At 40.2% G+C, this 17,757-nt stretch overlaps 1 protein-coding gene across 25 annotated transcripts in view; it reads right to left on the bottom strand.

The window, feature by feature from the left end:
- The window catches only part of LPP (LIM domain containing preferred translocation partner in lipoma), a 639,448-nt gene that overhangs the window by 494,499 nt on the left and 127,192 nt on the right, over positions 1-17,757 (bottom strand). The window lies entirely within an intron of this gene.

The raw sequence follows: 17,757 nt of genomic DNA, 5'->3' as shown, positions 1-17,757 counted from the left end.
CCAGTCAGCGATTGTCAGCACTAATTTGCAAGAGTGTCAGAGTGTTAATAGTCTCAGACAAATGGTCGTTAGTTAAAACCTAACAAAACAAAACTGATCACCAGGAAGGTGAACATCTCTGTAACAGGTCATCTCAGGTTAATATCATGTACTTCCTGATAGGAATCCAGAAGAAGGGCACTTCGCCTGTATGGTGATCTTCCCCAGAATCCACAACCCCACTCTAATCATGAGAAAACATCAGATAAACTCAAACTGGGGGACATTCTACAAAATACCAGCCCAGTACACTTAGAAAGTATCAAGGTCATGAAAAACGAGAAAAGGTTGAGCAACAGTTACAGATAGGAAACCAAAAGGACACAATGAATACATGCAGAGAAGTATCCTGAACTGGACCATGGAAGAGACAAAGGGCATTAATGGAGAAACTGGAGAAATTCTAATGCACCTGCAGTTTAATTCACTTCGTCGTACCAACCATAATCTCTTGGCTTTGACAGGTGTATTTGCTTATGTAGGATACTACTATTCGGGAAGCTAGGGGAAGGCACACAGGGACTCTGTTACCAGTTACTATCGCTAGTGACTATTTTTGTAACTCACCAACAGCAACATGGTAAACATTACCTGGGATGAATACCCTAAGGCTGCTTCCAGCCAAACCAAAACTCTGTCAGGAAAAAAGAGCTGACAACACTGAACAACAAGAAAAGACATTACATAAAATGACTTCTCGCTTTGTATTGTTCTTATAATAAATTAAAAAGTAGTTCAAATGCATTTGATTAGTTAAAAGGTTCACTGGAAGCTAGGAATTAGCGAATTAAAGATATTTTTTAAATTATAAATAAAGGAATAGAATGAGAAAGGCCAACGTTGCCAAAAAAGAAATTATAATTGAAAAATTCACGTTTTTGCTAATTTAAAAAATTTTTATTTTATATTCGGACCAGCAATAGCTAGAGAATCATCTCCCCAAATCACGGTTGGAAGTCTCAGATATTATATTGGCTCTACGTTACTGAAAGGGAAAAAAAGGGGGGCTTCTTCTCCATCTGTGCTGAGAAGAAAAAAAGTTCAGCCGACACATTCAGAGGGTTTTCAGAGATTCAGTGTGTCCAGACCTTTTAGTTCCCGTCCCACATGTCAGTGAAACTATATAACCTAGCCTGGGAAAAATTATTTTCAAAAAAATCAAGATACTTTTTTTCCTCCCCAAATTCCTAAGTCAAGTTTTTCTTCAACTCAGTTTACTTGATTCAGCAAACCAATCAAAGATCAAAAAATAAGAAAAATTAAATTCTATTATCTTGCATAGATAGATATGTGGGTGGGTAGGTGGATGGATGGATGGATGGATGGATGGATGGATGGATGGATGGACAGACAGACGGACAAGCAAGAATAAAAGCTAAAGTTATCTGAGCCCAGTTTACAAGCTGAAGTCCTCTGTCTGCTAAAGGAAAAGGTCCTTTAAAAACATTTTACTCCTTCCTGAGCCCTCAACGCTATAACAAAAATACGAACATATTCGCCGAGTATTTTTTCTCATCCTACTTTTAGAAAAATGTTTGCCCTTCAACAAAGGTAGTGCAGGTTACAGAAGCCAAGACATGGGCATCAACATTTTTTGGATGAGGAAACAGCGAACCAGAAAGAGAAACAGAATTACCCAACTTGGCTCTTTCTTATCAGAACCCCTCTTAAATTCCTTAAATATTCCTTCAGACATTCAGACTTTACATTAAAAAGCAGGGCCAAAAACAACTAAAAAAAAAAAAAAAAAGGCAAGTACTGTGAACCAAGTACCCTGCTAAATAACAGAATGCAGAGACAAAAAATGCAAGGTTCTTCCTGGCCCTAGAGAGCTTTGAACTGCTTCCCTCTTTCTCGGAGGGCATCTGGTAGGCTTTCTTGGACACGGCCCTTCTGTGAGGACCCGGGTGCCCCTGCAGCCTCTCTATCTGCACACTTCTGACCCCCTACACTCCAGATACACAGGGTCCAAAGCCAGTGCCAGCATTTTTCTGATGCTCTTGTCACTGCTACGCCATGACCGCACTGTCACACTACCAGACTCTAGCCTCCAACTCTCCCACCTCTAATTTTGGCTCTTACTTCTCCATTGAGATTCCCAGTTCCTGGGATCCTCCCTTTTCCCCTGTGTCCCATCCCCTCATGGCAGCATTTTTCCTGGTTCGAGGTAGAGCCCATATACAATAACATTTCAGGCACGATTCTGGTCCTTTATCGGAACTACCTTCCCAGCTCTCACACCTACACTGTTTGACTGCAGTATACTCCATAAAACCCTAAGAAGCTAAGATGCCAACAGTGCAAAAGATCTTGAATAACAACCCTCTCAATTTAAAGGGTGAAGTTAATTAAGCATTTCCTTATTCATGACCTCTTTCGACTCCCAGAACTCTAGTAAATTAGACACGACAGAACTGGATGCCCATTGAACAGAAGAGGAAGGAAAGGTGCAAAGAAGGGAAGTAATCTCTACCAAGGGTTCACAGGAAATTTGGGGTACTGCCACAACCTGAATCCAAATCTCCTCACATCTAGCCCAGGATGCCTTCCATCACCCCATGCACCCGAGGCTCTAGGATCCCATGCCCAAAAAATGACACACCACTAATGGTGAGGACCAATCTTTACCCTGCACCAGAATTAAACTAGTATTTTTACTTGACTTCGAAAGGGGGAAATTAAAAAAAAAAAAAAAAAAACTAAAAAAAGTTCTCCAACTGATTCTGGTAGAGACGATTAGCAGAAATATCTTGCAAAGAACGTGGGTGTCCTGGAAGACTCATCGCCGTCATCATTATAATTTCTAATCATGCTGCGTGGGCAGGTGTCCGTGTAGCAGAAACACCATTGGCACCCAGATTAGCAGTTTCATCGGGAGACTAGAAACTAAGTCTGCAATTCTTAGACCTCAAAGTCTGAATCACAGCTTTCCCCTCGGGGATCAGCAAATATGCAGTCTGTGCCTTAGCAAGGACTGTTGGGCCTGCCGCGGGAGGTAATCAAACACCAGGTCCATCCAAAAACACACTGTGAAGCAAGGTACGGGAAGCTTCCTGGGCGCCTGGAAATACCACAAGATTCAGAAACAGAAGGCCGGAGTTGTAGTCCCACATGATGGCTCCAATTCACTGAGTAACTTTGAATGAATCATTTGCCTTCTTTGCATTTTTTGTTTTTGTTCTCATCTGAAAATTGAGAGTTTTTGAACTATTGGTTTTCAAATGAGACATGGGATAAGATCAGGAAGGAAGGCAGCCAGCAGCACGGTTTTGGGCTTCCCCTGGCTCTACACCCTCCCCGCCAACAGCAGCACATCTGTTTTAATCATTTTACTTCTACAGTTGGGCTTTGCAGCTTCAACAAAAGCCAAACCCACAAAAATCATGGGCATGATGTCTGCTAACCCATAAGCTCTTAACATTCTGATTCTACTCAGATACGTTTTCTCCCAGGCTAATCTTTACAGAGATCTTTTTACCTAGTTTTACTTGATTGGGGGAAATTGTATTGGTAGACTTTAAAAATAAAGACACTGATCACGTACTCCGAAAATGTAGTGTGAAGCGTGTCAGTATTTTCTTATGCCTCCACATGGGCAGATACCTAGAGAGAATGGCCAAAGACAGCAGAGCAGAACTAGAGCATTAGGAGGCAACACACCACAAATCTCGTAATTATTCCACGGGGATTTATCTATTCCTACAAAACCAGTCCTTGAGCACCTGCTACGTGATAGGCATTATGGTAACGTCGAAGTGAACAGACGCAGTCCCTGTTGCCAAGAGGCTTATTCTGATTGGATCTGGCCTTTTTTTATTGACATTAATAAAAAAGCAGAAATGAAAACAGGTGAATTAAGAGTCAAGCTTCAAACAATTAGAAACACAACAAAATAAACCTGGGCAAAGCAGAAGAACCACATTATTGACAATTTTAAAGAGAAAATGAAGAATGGTAGAGCCCATAAATAAGTGAAAGAGCTGTCTTCTAAATAAATAACAAACCTGAGTTAAACTAATCAAAAGAGGCATAGAGAAATAAAGCACAAAACCACAAAACTTTCAGTAATAACATGGAAATAACCCTAAACACAAAGGAAATGAAAATAATTGTATGAAATTATTGAACTCCATGCAAATCACGAAATAGGTGACTTTCCTAAAATACAATTAACAAAAGTAACCACAGAAGAGATATAAAAGCAAATTAGTCTAATTAGTACAGGAGAAATATAAAAAGTTGTCAAAGAGGAAACACCTCCACCCCTCCCAAAAAGGCACCAAGTCAAGGCAGTTTCACAGGGGAATTCTATCACATATTTAAGGAACAGATCATATAAGTGGTATTCAAACTATTTCAAAAAGAAACAAAGGAAAAGAAAGGCCTCCAAATTATTTTATGGTGATTTAAGCATAACTTTTATACTGGAATCTGGCAATGCAAATAAAGACATGTACCCACCCACACAATTTTCAAATAATCTCACTTAGGAAAATTGATGCAAAAAGCGTTAATAAATTATTAATCTCTAGATTCCAACAACACTAAAAATATAACACACAAACTATGACTAAGTGGATATTATTCCAGGAACACTAGCATGATTTCATGTTTGAAAAATGTATTTATATATTTCACCAAATTATGGAACAAAAGATAAAAATCTAAGACATTTTCTCAGCAAACAGAAAGGGAGACAACACATGATGATTTCCATAGCTCCTAAAAGGTATTAAACATTTAACAACCAGTCTCATTTTAAAAATAAAAGAACACTCTCAGAAGAGGGATGGATACTTTTTTAACACAATATATTTCCCAAACAAAGCCAAAATTACAATTAATGGGGAACACTGTAAATATAAGCATTCCCATTAAAGTCAGGAAAAAGAGAAAGACATTCAACATAACACTGCTAATTAATACTTACTTTTCTAGAGGGAGCAGATAATACAATCAGCAAAATCTGTAAGAGTAATAAAAACTAGAAAGAAAAAGGTAAAATACGGTCATTGTCAGATTATATGATTACTGAACTAGGAACTCAAAGAAAGTCACCTAAAACTTATTCAAATAATGGAGAATTCAGTAAAGGGACTGGCAGAAAATTGACATACTGATATCAAGAGGCTACGTACACACACATATACAATCAGATGACATAACAATTCCATTAGCTAGAGAAAGCAAAAAATACCGAGGAAAATAAACTTATAAAAAATATGCACAGTCTACAAGAGGAAAACTTTAAGTGCTCCTGGTAACATAAAACAAGACTTCAACAAACGGAAAGGCAGTGTTCTAAGAAAGAGAAGTAACATGTTTACAATGCATAACGTAAATGAATAGTTTAGAGCAAGCCCCATGAAAATATCAACAGGATATTATTTTCAGAACTGAACAAGTGCATTCCAAAGTTCATGGGGAAACAAAGCACTAAAAGACAGAAAAATTTAGAAAAAGAGGAACTAATGAGATTGGAATAGGCTCACCAGATAACAAAGCACATTACACAGGTGCAGTAATTGAAAGCACCAGGTGAAAATGGTGCATGAAGTGACACATGAGTGGAACAGAAGGTCCCCAAAATGATACGAATTCCTAAGTATTAAATATTTAAGTAATTAAGGATCAAGAAATTTAATATATAATAAAGGTGGCTTTTCCAATCAGTGTGGAAAAGATGGACTACTCAATAAATAGTATTTGGATGGGTGGATCGAGAAAATATCAAAGTGGGAGGCACCTGGATGGCTCAGTTGGTTAAGCATCCAACTCTTGATTTCAGCTCAGGCCATGATCTCAGGGTCCTAAGATCGAGCCCCTGCATCGGGCTCTGCACTGAGCACGGAGCCTGCTTGGGATTCTCTCCTCTCCCTCCACCCCTCCCTGCTCGTACTCTCTCTCTCTCTCAAACAAATAAATAAAATATTTTTTAAAAAAGAAAATATCAAAGTAGATCCCTACCTTACATCTTTTACCAAAATACAATTTCAGTGAATCTATGATGACAGAGATAAAGAGAGAGACAGAGGGTAGAAGAAAAAAACCATCAAATGAAAAACAAGTAAATTAAAGATATTTTTTTAAATAACCAAAGTGGAGAAGGCATTTCTAAGTGTTATACAAAACCCCAACACTATAAAACCAAAAGATTGAAGTGAGTATATAATTTTTAAAAAATTTTATATGCAGTTAAAAAGACAAGTGCAAAATCGTGGGGTGTTGAAACTCCTATCACACACCAAGGACTAATTTTTTTAACTGTAAAAAAATAAGCAAAAGTCCAACACTCCAATAGAAAAGGAGGCAAAGGAGAATTCACAAAAACAAAGAAAAAATGGTTATAGCCTATTTAAAATGATGTTAAAAGTCACTAACAGCAATAGAAATGCTAATTAAAACTACAAGATACCAGACATAAGATACTGATACAGAAATGATCATCTAGCTTTAGGATGATATGAAAAAAGCAAGATGCAAAATAATACGTGCAGTGTGCTCCCCTTTGTCTAAATATTCTATAAGCACAGAAATATAAAGGAATGTAAATACATATATATATTTGTTTATACCCAGCTTATTTCCAGAAGGAGATACAAGGAACCGATAACAGTGTTGGCCTCTGGGTAAGAAAAATAGACAGAATGAGACCCTGATAGGAGAAATATTTATTTTTCGTTATACCTCTGTTTTGTGACTTTTTAATTTTGCACTCTATTTTTGTGTTGCTTATTCAGTTATTTTTTACTTTTCTTTAAAGAAAGATTGGTCAACAATGCACCAATGAGAACATCGAATGCAGGGAAAGGGAGCCAGTTAGATAGACTGTCTGCAACCTTCCAGCTCTGCAATTTACGATGGCCTATCAGAACGAGGATGACAAAGGCATTGGGGCTTGAAGTCTAATGCAGCTACTTAAAAGCCTTGACTTTGGGGAAGTTCTTTATTCTCACAGTGTCTCAGTTTCCACAGCTGTAAAACAGAAAGCTAAAATTTACATCTCAACAAGTTGCTGTCAAAATTAAGTCTGGTAACGTATATCAAGGACCTAATCCAAGGCCTGGCAAGGAATATACGTTCAAAATAATAGTAACTCTAGTGCCATTCTGCTCAACCACATACATTAAACCCAATACCCACCCTGCCCTCTGGCCTCTGCTTCCCGTCTCATTGCCAGAATACTCCAAGTCCCCATAAAGCAAGAGAAATAATGACCAATCCTAAACATCAGTCAGGAGAAGAACAAGAAAACATGTATCTAAACTCCCACATTGTGCTAAGGAACGAGCAGAGGATAGCTGTAGTTGGGGAACTGGTGAAAGAGATGAAAACTCAAGTCTATTGACCTCCATTATAGACTTTCCACCACAAAATTTCACGTGCTGGCAAGGAATGGGCCTCTTTCCTCAAGGCCAATGGCCCCTCGTTTTTCAAGGTTACCTTGTTTCCCCTCCAAGAGCTCCATGTTCACTCTAAGAGCACATCACTCCACTGGGCACCCCAGCCTCACTCCCTTGTGAGCATGGAGAGTTCCAGCAACCACAAGGCCTCATCTTCAGATTCTCAAACACACATCAGAGGACAAAAAGCACCCTGCTGTGTAACAAAAGGCCAACTTTCTTAGTCTTCCAAGAAGGGGGGGGATCCCTTGAATGAAGTACTCCATCCTGACAGAACAAAATGTGGCCCCTCTTTCTAGAACCTGATGACTTCACAATGGATGGAGAACGTGCATCCTGAGAGCACTGGGTTTTCTTCGCGGTGATGGTGGCGCTGAGGTTTTTGGGTGTTTATTTTGTTTTATTTTTCTTTCTTTCTGTGTTTGGTCTTTGAGAAAGATTCTATTATGGTGGCTATCAATTCTCATTTAAAGAAATAAGGACAATGGTATTAATAATGAAACAAAAGTACTTTTTACTCTCTGTGGTCTGCAAGTAGTTTCACATTTCACTCCGATAGAACTCCGTGTTTTACTAATGTGAAAGTGTGTGGTTTTGGCAATAGCAAAGTTCTTCTAATATTCAACTTTCTGTTGTTTCTTACTTACCATTTACAGTAAATGAATCCCAACTTTTTCCCCGTTGTCAAAATCAGCCCATCTTTAAAACAACCGGGCCACCTCAAACACAGTACTTTTCATGAATATCCCACAGGCATGAGCCTGTTTAGATCCTGTTTAGATCCAGATTAAACAATCTCCACCATGAAACCAAAATGCCCAAGCTTTGTCTTTGGACTCCACAGGACAGAACTGTTCTGGAGAAACACTGAAGAAAGCCCAGTCCTGCCTTTGCTTGTCTCCCCTTTTCCCCAGAGTCCTCTCAACCTTCATTTTGGGCTAAACTGGGACAGAGAAATCAGGGCTGGTCAGTCAGGAGAAGAGCCACCACTGTCACAGTTTCCTTCATCATCATCCTTACTTTGGTAACTTACTTTGGAACTTCTTGAGAAGATCCTTCACAGGTGCTTAACCATTCTATCCAGCCTGGTAAATAGGGATGCCAAAGTTACTCTCTTCCACTACATCTAGAAGAAACTTAGGTTCAAAAAAGGCAAGTGAATGGCCCAGGAGCCTCCTGAAATAAATGGCAAGATCAGGTTCTCCATCTAAGTTTTCTTATTCTAGAGCAAGGGCTCTTCCCACTCTCTGCGTTGCCTGAGAAGAATCGCCTGGAGTTCCCCTCAACTCTCTGTACATCGCTGACTTTTAGTTGCTTCTTCATGACACATTATGACTCCACCAAGAAGGCCGTCCATCAGCTTATACTTGGGGGCACACTGTGTATGCAGGGGTCGGTTTTGACTGCTCGGTGCTTGGGCCATACCAGTGCTTAGGTATCTCCACGATGACTAGCGACCATCGACTGTCAGATGTGTCACAGGCAACCTGTTACTAGTCATTGCTAAAGTCCTAAAGTTCCAAACGAAGTGTTTTTAGTTAGAAACCACCACTCTTTCAGGTTTATCCCTATGATATTGTCACTCACACTTCCATGTACCTCCTTCAGTGGGAGATGAAGAGGCAGCGTTACGGATGGGTCTACAGTTATTCCATTTAACCTGTGCCTGCCTTCCCTTGGTCCCAGCCCACGGGGTGCTGTTGGACAAACGTAATCCACGGTCACAGTCTTTGATGAGGAAAGGCTGAGGACTACTGCTGTAGATAAGGAGAGCAGAGTGCCTTACAGCAGTTGGCTTGCCTAGAAAGAGAAGATAGTATCTGAATTCCCTACTGACTGAGTAAACCTCCAACACCAGTCCTGAATTTGTCCTACGGCCTGACGTTTGGATAATAAAACTCAGAATGCCCTGCTTGCAGTCCCTAGCTGCCTCACTAAAAAAGTTTGCCCAAAGTAACATGGGTGCATTTGCTATTACTCAATGTACACACACCCACACCCACACCCACCCCCTCACACACATACACACCTCAGAGCACAGAACAGATCCAGTCTAGTACTGCAGATGACTAAAAATATTCCACACTTCATTCGGTACAGGTCAGGACAATTTATCCTATCAGTGTCTAAGAGATAAACACAGTCTTACAAGTTTTAATGATGTTAGCGTGACCATCACTGTTATCAACTTACCACACAGGACTCATATCTCATTGTTTGCCTCCCTCACTAGATTGTAAACTCTCTGCAGTGAAGGACTAAGTCTTCGGTCAAATAAATATTTAATGAGCACCTACTACGGGTCAGGCACTAATCTAGCTGGTGGAAGTACAGCAAAGAATGAGAAAAGACTCAATGTCTGCACTCCTGGAGCCTACAAAGGCAGAACATTCACGAACAGGTAAATGAACACATAATTTCCTGACAGCAATAAATACTTAAAAGAAAAATAAAATAGGGTATAGGAGACAGGGAGTGCTTAATGCGGGGAGAGGTGTTGTTATTGACATGACTTCTACTTCTAACCATTGATTTGGAGCTTTTAAAAGAATACCTATGCCTGATCTCACCCCCAGACATTCTAATTTAATTAGTTTGGTGGTGGGCTTGAGCAACAATGTTTTTAAGGGTATTCCTGTGATTCTAACATACCATCAGGGTGGAGAACCACTGGTATGCTTAGTTGTGAAGGTAAACAGGCCCCGGCTTAAAGCCCACCTGTTATGTACCATCTGTGTGATCTCAGGAAAGATACTTAATCTGAGTCTTGGTGTCCCTATCTGTAAAAATAGGGTAATAATAGCAATGCACACCTTTTTGGGTTGTAAGAATGAAACGATACATGGTAATATCTATGGCAGAGCGCCTAGCACCTGGAGAGGACTCAGTTGGCGTTGGCCGTGAAGCACTGTTATCTGTATCAATTAAAAATACGCACAGGGGCTGCATAGTAGGGGGCTGCAGGTCCAGTCTGGTCCTTCGCTGAGTGTTGTTTGCCATGTACAGTGTGGACTTTTAAAGAGCTTTACTGTTGCTTTTAAGAGCCAAAGCTGAGGTTACTGAGTGAGATCACAAATTGCATTTCTCTCCCTACACGACGAAGTATCTCTCATAGTATTTTTTTAAAAATTTCAATGAGTTGTCAACAATTAAAAACATAAAGCTCTCATGTAAAAATCTGGCAATGTGGGACACCTGGGTGGCTCAGTCGGTTAAGCGTCTGCCTTCGGCTCGGGTCATGATCCCAAGGGTCCTGGGCTGGAGCCCTGCATTGGGCTCCCTGCTCAGCGGGGAGTCTTGCTTCTCCCTCTTCCTCTGCCCCTCCCACCCCCGCTCATGCACTCTCTCTCTCAAATAAATAAAATCTTTTTGAAAATATCTGGCAATACATTCCCACAGCCAGTAACTGATGAGCACCAGTCAGCCGCCACCTTTATCAGAGAGAGTTATCCACGTCCCCCACCACACCCTAGAGCTCTTGCCGAAACGCACACTGACTGCGGCCAGGACCAGTCGCATTTCAGTCGCACATTTGCGCTGTTATCTTCTCTACAGTAAGGAGGAGAAAAAATGTTACCTGAACCCAAGACTCCTAAGTGGGAAAAGGAAAGCTAGCTGAAAGGGCTTCGTGTTTCAAGAAGTCACGGGAAGTACTTGCCTGTGGGAGTCAAGGCTACTTCTGTGTATTAACTATGCAAATACTGTGTGTCTGTGTCAAAACCATAAACCTTGCATGTCGCCTGTTCACTCTTTCACATCACTTATCTAGCCCTGTAGGCAGAGAACCTACTGTGTCCCAGGCACTGAAACAGGCGCTCGGCAAACATCAGCTCCGTAATCTCACAACTTTGAGAGGTACTTTCCATTATCACCATTTTCAAAGATGAGGAAACTGAACCTAGGAAAGAATAAGCAATGGTCCTGGGGCATATAAATAATAAATGGCAAAGTTAGCTATGGAACCAGAACTGTCTGACGTCAAAGCCGACACTTCTTCCACCCGGGAACTATTTAAATGTAATTTAACTATTGAGGAGAACAACAACCAGATGGGACAAATCTGGAGAGAACACCATCACTTTAGAACAGTACATCTCTCTCTCTCTCTCTCTCTCTCTCTCTCTCTCTCTCTCTGGCCAATGTACTCGCAGTTCATGCCACTAACAGTGAAGACCTTCCCAAGAAATTTCTGGCTACTATGTCTTTCAGGCGTTGAGAAACCTGCAGATTACACAAGGAAACCTGGTCCTCTCTTTCTTTTGTCCCATGTAAAGATTGTTCGACTTTGAAATCTGTAGTCAAACAGATCACAAAAAGAAAACCGTGTTACTGTGTGTGTGTGTGTGTGTGTGTGTGTGTGTGTGTGTTGTTAAGGAAGATCAAAACCAGTGACTGGATGGAAGGATGAAGACACATTCAGGTTGATCTCAGTGTCTCTTTGCTGAAGCCTCCCTCGTTTCACCTTGTCAGAATTAACTTGCCCGAGATTCTAAAACGGGTTCCGTGTATACACCTTAGATCAGTACATCACATCATTTTTATGTGTTATGTGTCAACATCCCACCAAATTAGAATTCTCTGAAAAAGACAACTATCTTTTATTCACTTTCATGTACCTGCCCCAATCCAGCCCCACCACCAATGTTAAGCACAAAACATGGCACATAGTCAGATGCAAAAATAAGACAACACGTGAAGATAAGATTGACCATTTTCTAACCACGTTTAAATTAATGCCTATTTAGTATTAGCACCTATAAAGCAAGGTTTTGTGGGGATGCAGAAATTAATCTTTCTAAACTTCAATTCAAGATGCGCACCATCTACTGGAAGAGAAAAATGTACATCCGTAACCATAACGCAGAAAAAATTAAAATTAAATCTTCTAAGAGATACAAACAAAAAAAGTTTTGGCAGTTGAGAGAAATGTGCAAGATATGAAAATTCTCAGAATTTTGCTCTAATCTATATTTTAAGTGGTCAATTAAAATATATCTAACCAAATAAATATGCAATTTCTTTCTCTGATAATTTACTGACATTTCATTTTTGAAGTTGCTGACATTTAAGTATCAAAAGAGCTGTTAAAAAAGGTCTCAGCCATAATGGGGAATTCAACTTCTTTTTTTCTTTTAAAGGAAGCTTAAGGGAAAGTAGCTCAGTATTTCAGCAATTCTAGAAGAGCTTGACTTTTCTGACAATATAAGTGCAAAGAAACTTGAGTCAAAACACACAAGAAAGAAAAAGATGCTCAAGATATTTCAAGTCTACAATTATTTGCTGAACACATGCTAAGTGCCAGGAAATATGTTAAGCTCTCCAAGGAAACAGAGCTCAGTCTTTATTTGGGGTAACAGTGGGGTACTGGTCCAGGAGAAAACATTAGGATATAACTTTATGATAAGCAGCATAGAAGAGGTGTGGGCAAAAGGCTATGAGATTCAAGGGGGAGAGAAATTATGTAAATTAGGAATTCTATTGATAAATGTGGCATAGCACTATGAAAAGAAAACTAAATTGAGTAACTTGGCATTTGCATTATAATCCCGGTTTTGCCAATAATTTGGTGACAGAACTTGAGCAAGTCACTGCCTACATTTCAGACTTCAGTTCCCCCCATCATTAAAAAGGAGACATACGGCCCTCCCAATGGTCACATTCTACAAATCTGGGTATTAAATTAAATAACCTTCTGAACTAGAATTATGGCAAGAGAAAGCAAGTTTTCTACTGTGTTGTTTGAATCCACTTGCCCCCTTAGATATGAGTCAACCAAGAGTTTCAAAAGCAGTAAGTCTAGCAGCTTTTCGTATTTTAAGTGAGTGACTAAATTCTATGTTGTTTCACCCTAAAGCCTGAAGTACAAGATCAGTAGGGGACATATGAAGGCAGGCAGATAAGTGGGATGGATTTCCATCAGGGCTCCCCTCCATTCCATGGCATAGAAGGTACAGGGCAATTCTAGGTCCAGTTGCCATCAGGCAGTACTGATTCAGTTGGCAGGAAAAGTAAGAATTTTATTGCCCATCAGAAATGACCCCAGGTGCGCCTGGGTGGCACAGCGGTTAAGCGTCTGCCTTCGGCTCAGGGCGTGATCCCGGCGTTCTGGGATCGAGCCCCACATCAGGCTCTTCTGCTATGAGCCTGCTTCTTCCTCTCCCACTCCCCCTGCTTGTGTTCCCTCTCTCGCTGGCCGTCTCTATCTCTGTCGAATAAATAAATAAAATCTTAAAAAAAAAAAAAAGAAAGAAAGAAATGACCCCAGTATACCTTTCCAATGTCATCTTCCACTCTTAATTCCTTTCAAATCTTTATTAACAAGTCTTGGTCAAACTTGCCTTACCAAATCAGAATCTCTCAGGAGGGTGCTAGAAATCTGTATTATTCATAGCAAGTGATTACAATGATCAGGCAAGTCAGGGAAATCCTATTACAGAACATTCAAGCTACTCATTCTTCACCACAAATGCCCCGCTTCTTGTCCCTTTTGTGTGTTTCTTGTGTTTCTACCACTTGCCACGTGCTTCTCCCATCTCCGGCTGGTGAGACACATTTCTCTATCCTTCAGATCCCAGTTAAAATGCTACCCAATTCCACTACCCAGAACACTCTCATGAATGTATTTCTTACTTCCTCTATTGCACAATGAGCTCTTAGAGATCGGAGATGGGGTGTGAGCCATTCATTCACTCATTCTTTCATTTAACAAATATTTATAAAGCATCTACCAAAAGCCAGGCACTACTCTAGGCACTGGTGACATAGCACCGAACAAGACAAAGTTCCCTATTTTCATGGACATTCTGGCAAAGGCATTGGCAAACTGTGGCCCACAGACCAAATCTGGCTCACTGTATGTTTTTGTCAAATTTTTTTGAAACATAGCCACACTCAATTATTTACATATTGCCTATGACAGAGTTCAGTATTTTACTCTTTATACTGTAATATTTATATTTACTTTATATTGTCAGATAGCAGAATGAGTAGCTACAACAGAGACCATATGGACCTAAATATTTAGGCTAAAATATTTACCATCTGTCCCTTTACAGAAAAGTTTGCTGACCCCTGTTCTAGTATATCCTTCCCACATAGCACTGTGCCTGGTTGACAGTAGGCAATTAATAGTTGCTTAGAGAATAAAATAAAGGTGGAAAGTGAGAATAAGATCATAGAAGGCAGGTCCTAAGGCAGAACCTCTTTCATCCAGTCGCCATCTTCCGCCTTCATTACACAACACGAATTTTCATCCGGGATAGAATGATATGAGCGATGCTACAGTTCAGCATGATTAGAAAGGGAAGGGGGCAAGCTTTCAAACCTATGGAAAAGTTAAGAAGGTCACAAATTTGCTATGTCTTCAAAAGTCGTTACTATTTTAGGCTCATTCGTGGCTCTAACAGCTGGCCTGGCAAAAAAACATGACAATAGCTGTGCTGCTGTCTTTCTAAAACTTTCGACAGTTTGGGGAGAGTTGTTACTGTATTTCACTAGTTTGTTTGCCTCCCTACGATGCACCTTGGGGAGGAGACCTTTGCACCTTTTGGCTCGAGCTAATGAAAAACTCCAGTTAAGTGGAACACAAACACACAGCTGCACCTGAGGAAAACCCCATTCTGTCAAATACCAAAGTCAAGTTCAGAGATCCAGTCTTAGCTCCAGATCCTAAGAATTGTCTTCTTTATCACATCTCTATGCAAACCCTCTCGCCTTTCACGAAGCTTCTGAAAGGATCTGAGAGCCGTGCTGTGTGCGGGCTGCCTTTCAGAGGCTGAGTCCCTATAAACCTGGAAGTGGAGAGCTGATCTAAAGCTAAGGTTTTACAAGCACGGTGTGGTGTGGTTTACTGCAAAGAGTAACAGTTTCAGAGCCAAACAAGCCTTGATTTCACTGAAGCTTCGCTACTTGTTAACCATGTACATTTGGGCAAATCATTTAGTCCCTACCAGTCTCCGCCTTACATTATGGAAATAACACAAGTGACATTACAGGGCTGATGTGAGAACTAAGGAAGACAGGTAAGTCCTAAGGAGAGTTAAGTGCAAAGCAGCTTTCTCAGAATCAAAAGAAAATAGGTTTTCAGTAACAGCTGGTCCCTTTCTTCCCATTTTATCCAGTATCAAGTACAACACTGGTCCTCACACCTCACAAATACCTTTGTATAATATACCTAAAGTCCCTAAGGCATTAGAATATTTTTTTTTTTTACTCACTAAATCTGGAAAGATGGCATCTCTACATCTTTGACTCTTTCTTAGTCCAAATTCAAGAAAAGTCTTTCCCTTCTGAAATTACTACCCAGAAGTGATATAATAGCTCTTGTTTATTCTATCTCCTGGTGACTGATTTCTAGAACAGTAGTTGAAACAACATTCCCCAAAATGCATTATATTAACAGCATCCCCGCATGCTGATGAACATCACAGAGTGGGTTCTCAGGAACATCCCTCCAGATTTCCGAGCGAAACAAAAATGGTCAAGTTCTAGTCATTTCACTTTCTGGTTCTGGTGCCCTTGGGCCCTGTGATCCCCTCAGTAAAATGCAACAAAGAAATTCCTATGTTCCCATCCAAACAGTCTCCATTCATTTTACAGATAGACGTGGACGCGTGAGGAGATGAATGTGGGCGACAGATGAAGATGGAGAGAGATAAATGAGAGGGGAAGGTGAGAATGGCCAGAGGATGGATGATTACACGGATGACTGGATGGACTGGTGGGAGGAGGGACGGGCGGGCACATGGACAAGTGGGGGGAAAAGCTCAGGCAAATGTACCTGGCAAGATGCTAAGCAGACAACAGAAACACAAAAAAAGAGGCGAAGACATAAATCCGTGACAAAAAGATCAATCTCCAGACTAAAATACCAGCACAATTCCCTCTCCTAGCCTACTGCTCCTTAAATCTCCATTTTAAAACATCCAAAGGCCTCTCTTCATCATTATGTCATCACATCCCAAAATGTGGTAACTGTAATATTACATATGTGCCCAGCAACAGAAAATGAATCCTTTGGGCAAAACAAATTTACCACAACCTCCTAATAAGAGAATATAAAAAGTATTCCAGAAGGCATAAAGCAACTTATCGAATGCAATGCATTCATGAGACGAACCATACTGTTTTTCAACGTTTCTCTAATTAACGTTACGTTAATTAAGAGAACTTGGCCTAATAGATTGGGTTGCAGTCAGAATTTTCTCAAATTAACAATTCTACAGGTCTAACTTTACCTTGACTGAGATCTTAACTCAAAGTACTGCTCAGCTGCAGCCCAATACATTTTAACTTAGGATAAAATAAAAGATGCCGAATTCTTCTACTGCAAAAACAGTGTCGGCCGCCTCTGCCCTTGTTTTATAGCAGGTTCCCTTCCTGGTAAATAGGAAGCTCGGTTTACTGTGCTACGGAAAAATGGAAACAATGGTCAAATATTTCACAAGACATGCAAATGCATTACTCACATAAGACAAATACGATGTCACGATTAAAATGTATACTTCTGAAGGGTGCGCGATGACATCGGAAAATGTTTACAACATACTATTAGATAAAGAAAACATGTAAAAATAAACACATATAACATGGCCCCCCTTTAAAAAAAGAATAGTGTGGTTATATGTGTAAAACATAGAACAGCAGTGATCTTGGATGGTGAGTATGGGTGTTTAAGTTTCTTCTCCATACTTTTTGGCATCTTCATTTTCTAAAATGAGTATAGTTAACTTATGATTGAAAAAGAAAGGTTATTTTGTTTTAGGAAAAAGACCAGCACCTGTGCTAAGAAAACAAATAAGAATAGCTTATTTGGGTTTTTTTCCATTTACAGAATAGTTTCCTATGCATGAACTCATCTGATCCATTCCACAGCTCCAAGAGATGGGTTTGAGGATCCCCACCAACAACCAGGCGGTCCAGCTCATCTCGCAAAATGGGACAGCACACGTGACTCAGAGTTCCCTGGTGCTACGGCCGGCTTTACAATGACCATTCATTTACCCAAGGAAAAAACTTGGCTTCTGGGTTGTTGGCTGTTTTTTTTTTCCTCTAACAGGGACTCCAAAACTGTTGTGCTCTAAAACTACCCCGAAGTACGAACATCACATCTTATCCCAAAAAACAAACAACAATCACAAAAAAAGAAGGAAGGGAGGAAGGAAAGAGAAGAGAAGAAAAAAGAAAAGAAAGAAAAGAAAAGAAAAGAAAAGAGAAAACCCACATACAACACACCTGAGCCCCTTAGTACATTGCCCCACAATGGGAGGGAAAGACCCTGTTCCAGAAAAACAAAATTTCCCAGTTGCTCTTTTCA

The sequence above is a fragment of the Ursus americanus genome, chromosome 4 (genome assembly GCF_024610735.1).
Source record: "Ursus americanus isolate L20-20 chromosome 4, mUrsAme1.1.p, whole genome shotgun sequence".
Classification (NCBI taxonomy): Eukaryota; Metazoa; Chordata; class Mammalia; order Carnivora; family Ursidae; genus Ursus; species Ursus americanus.
This window is presented reverse-complemented; position numbering and strand designations above follow the sequence as displayed.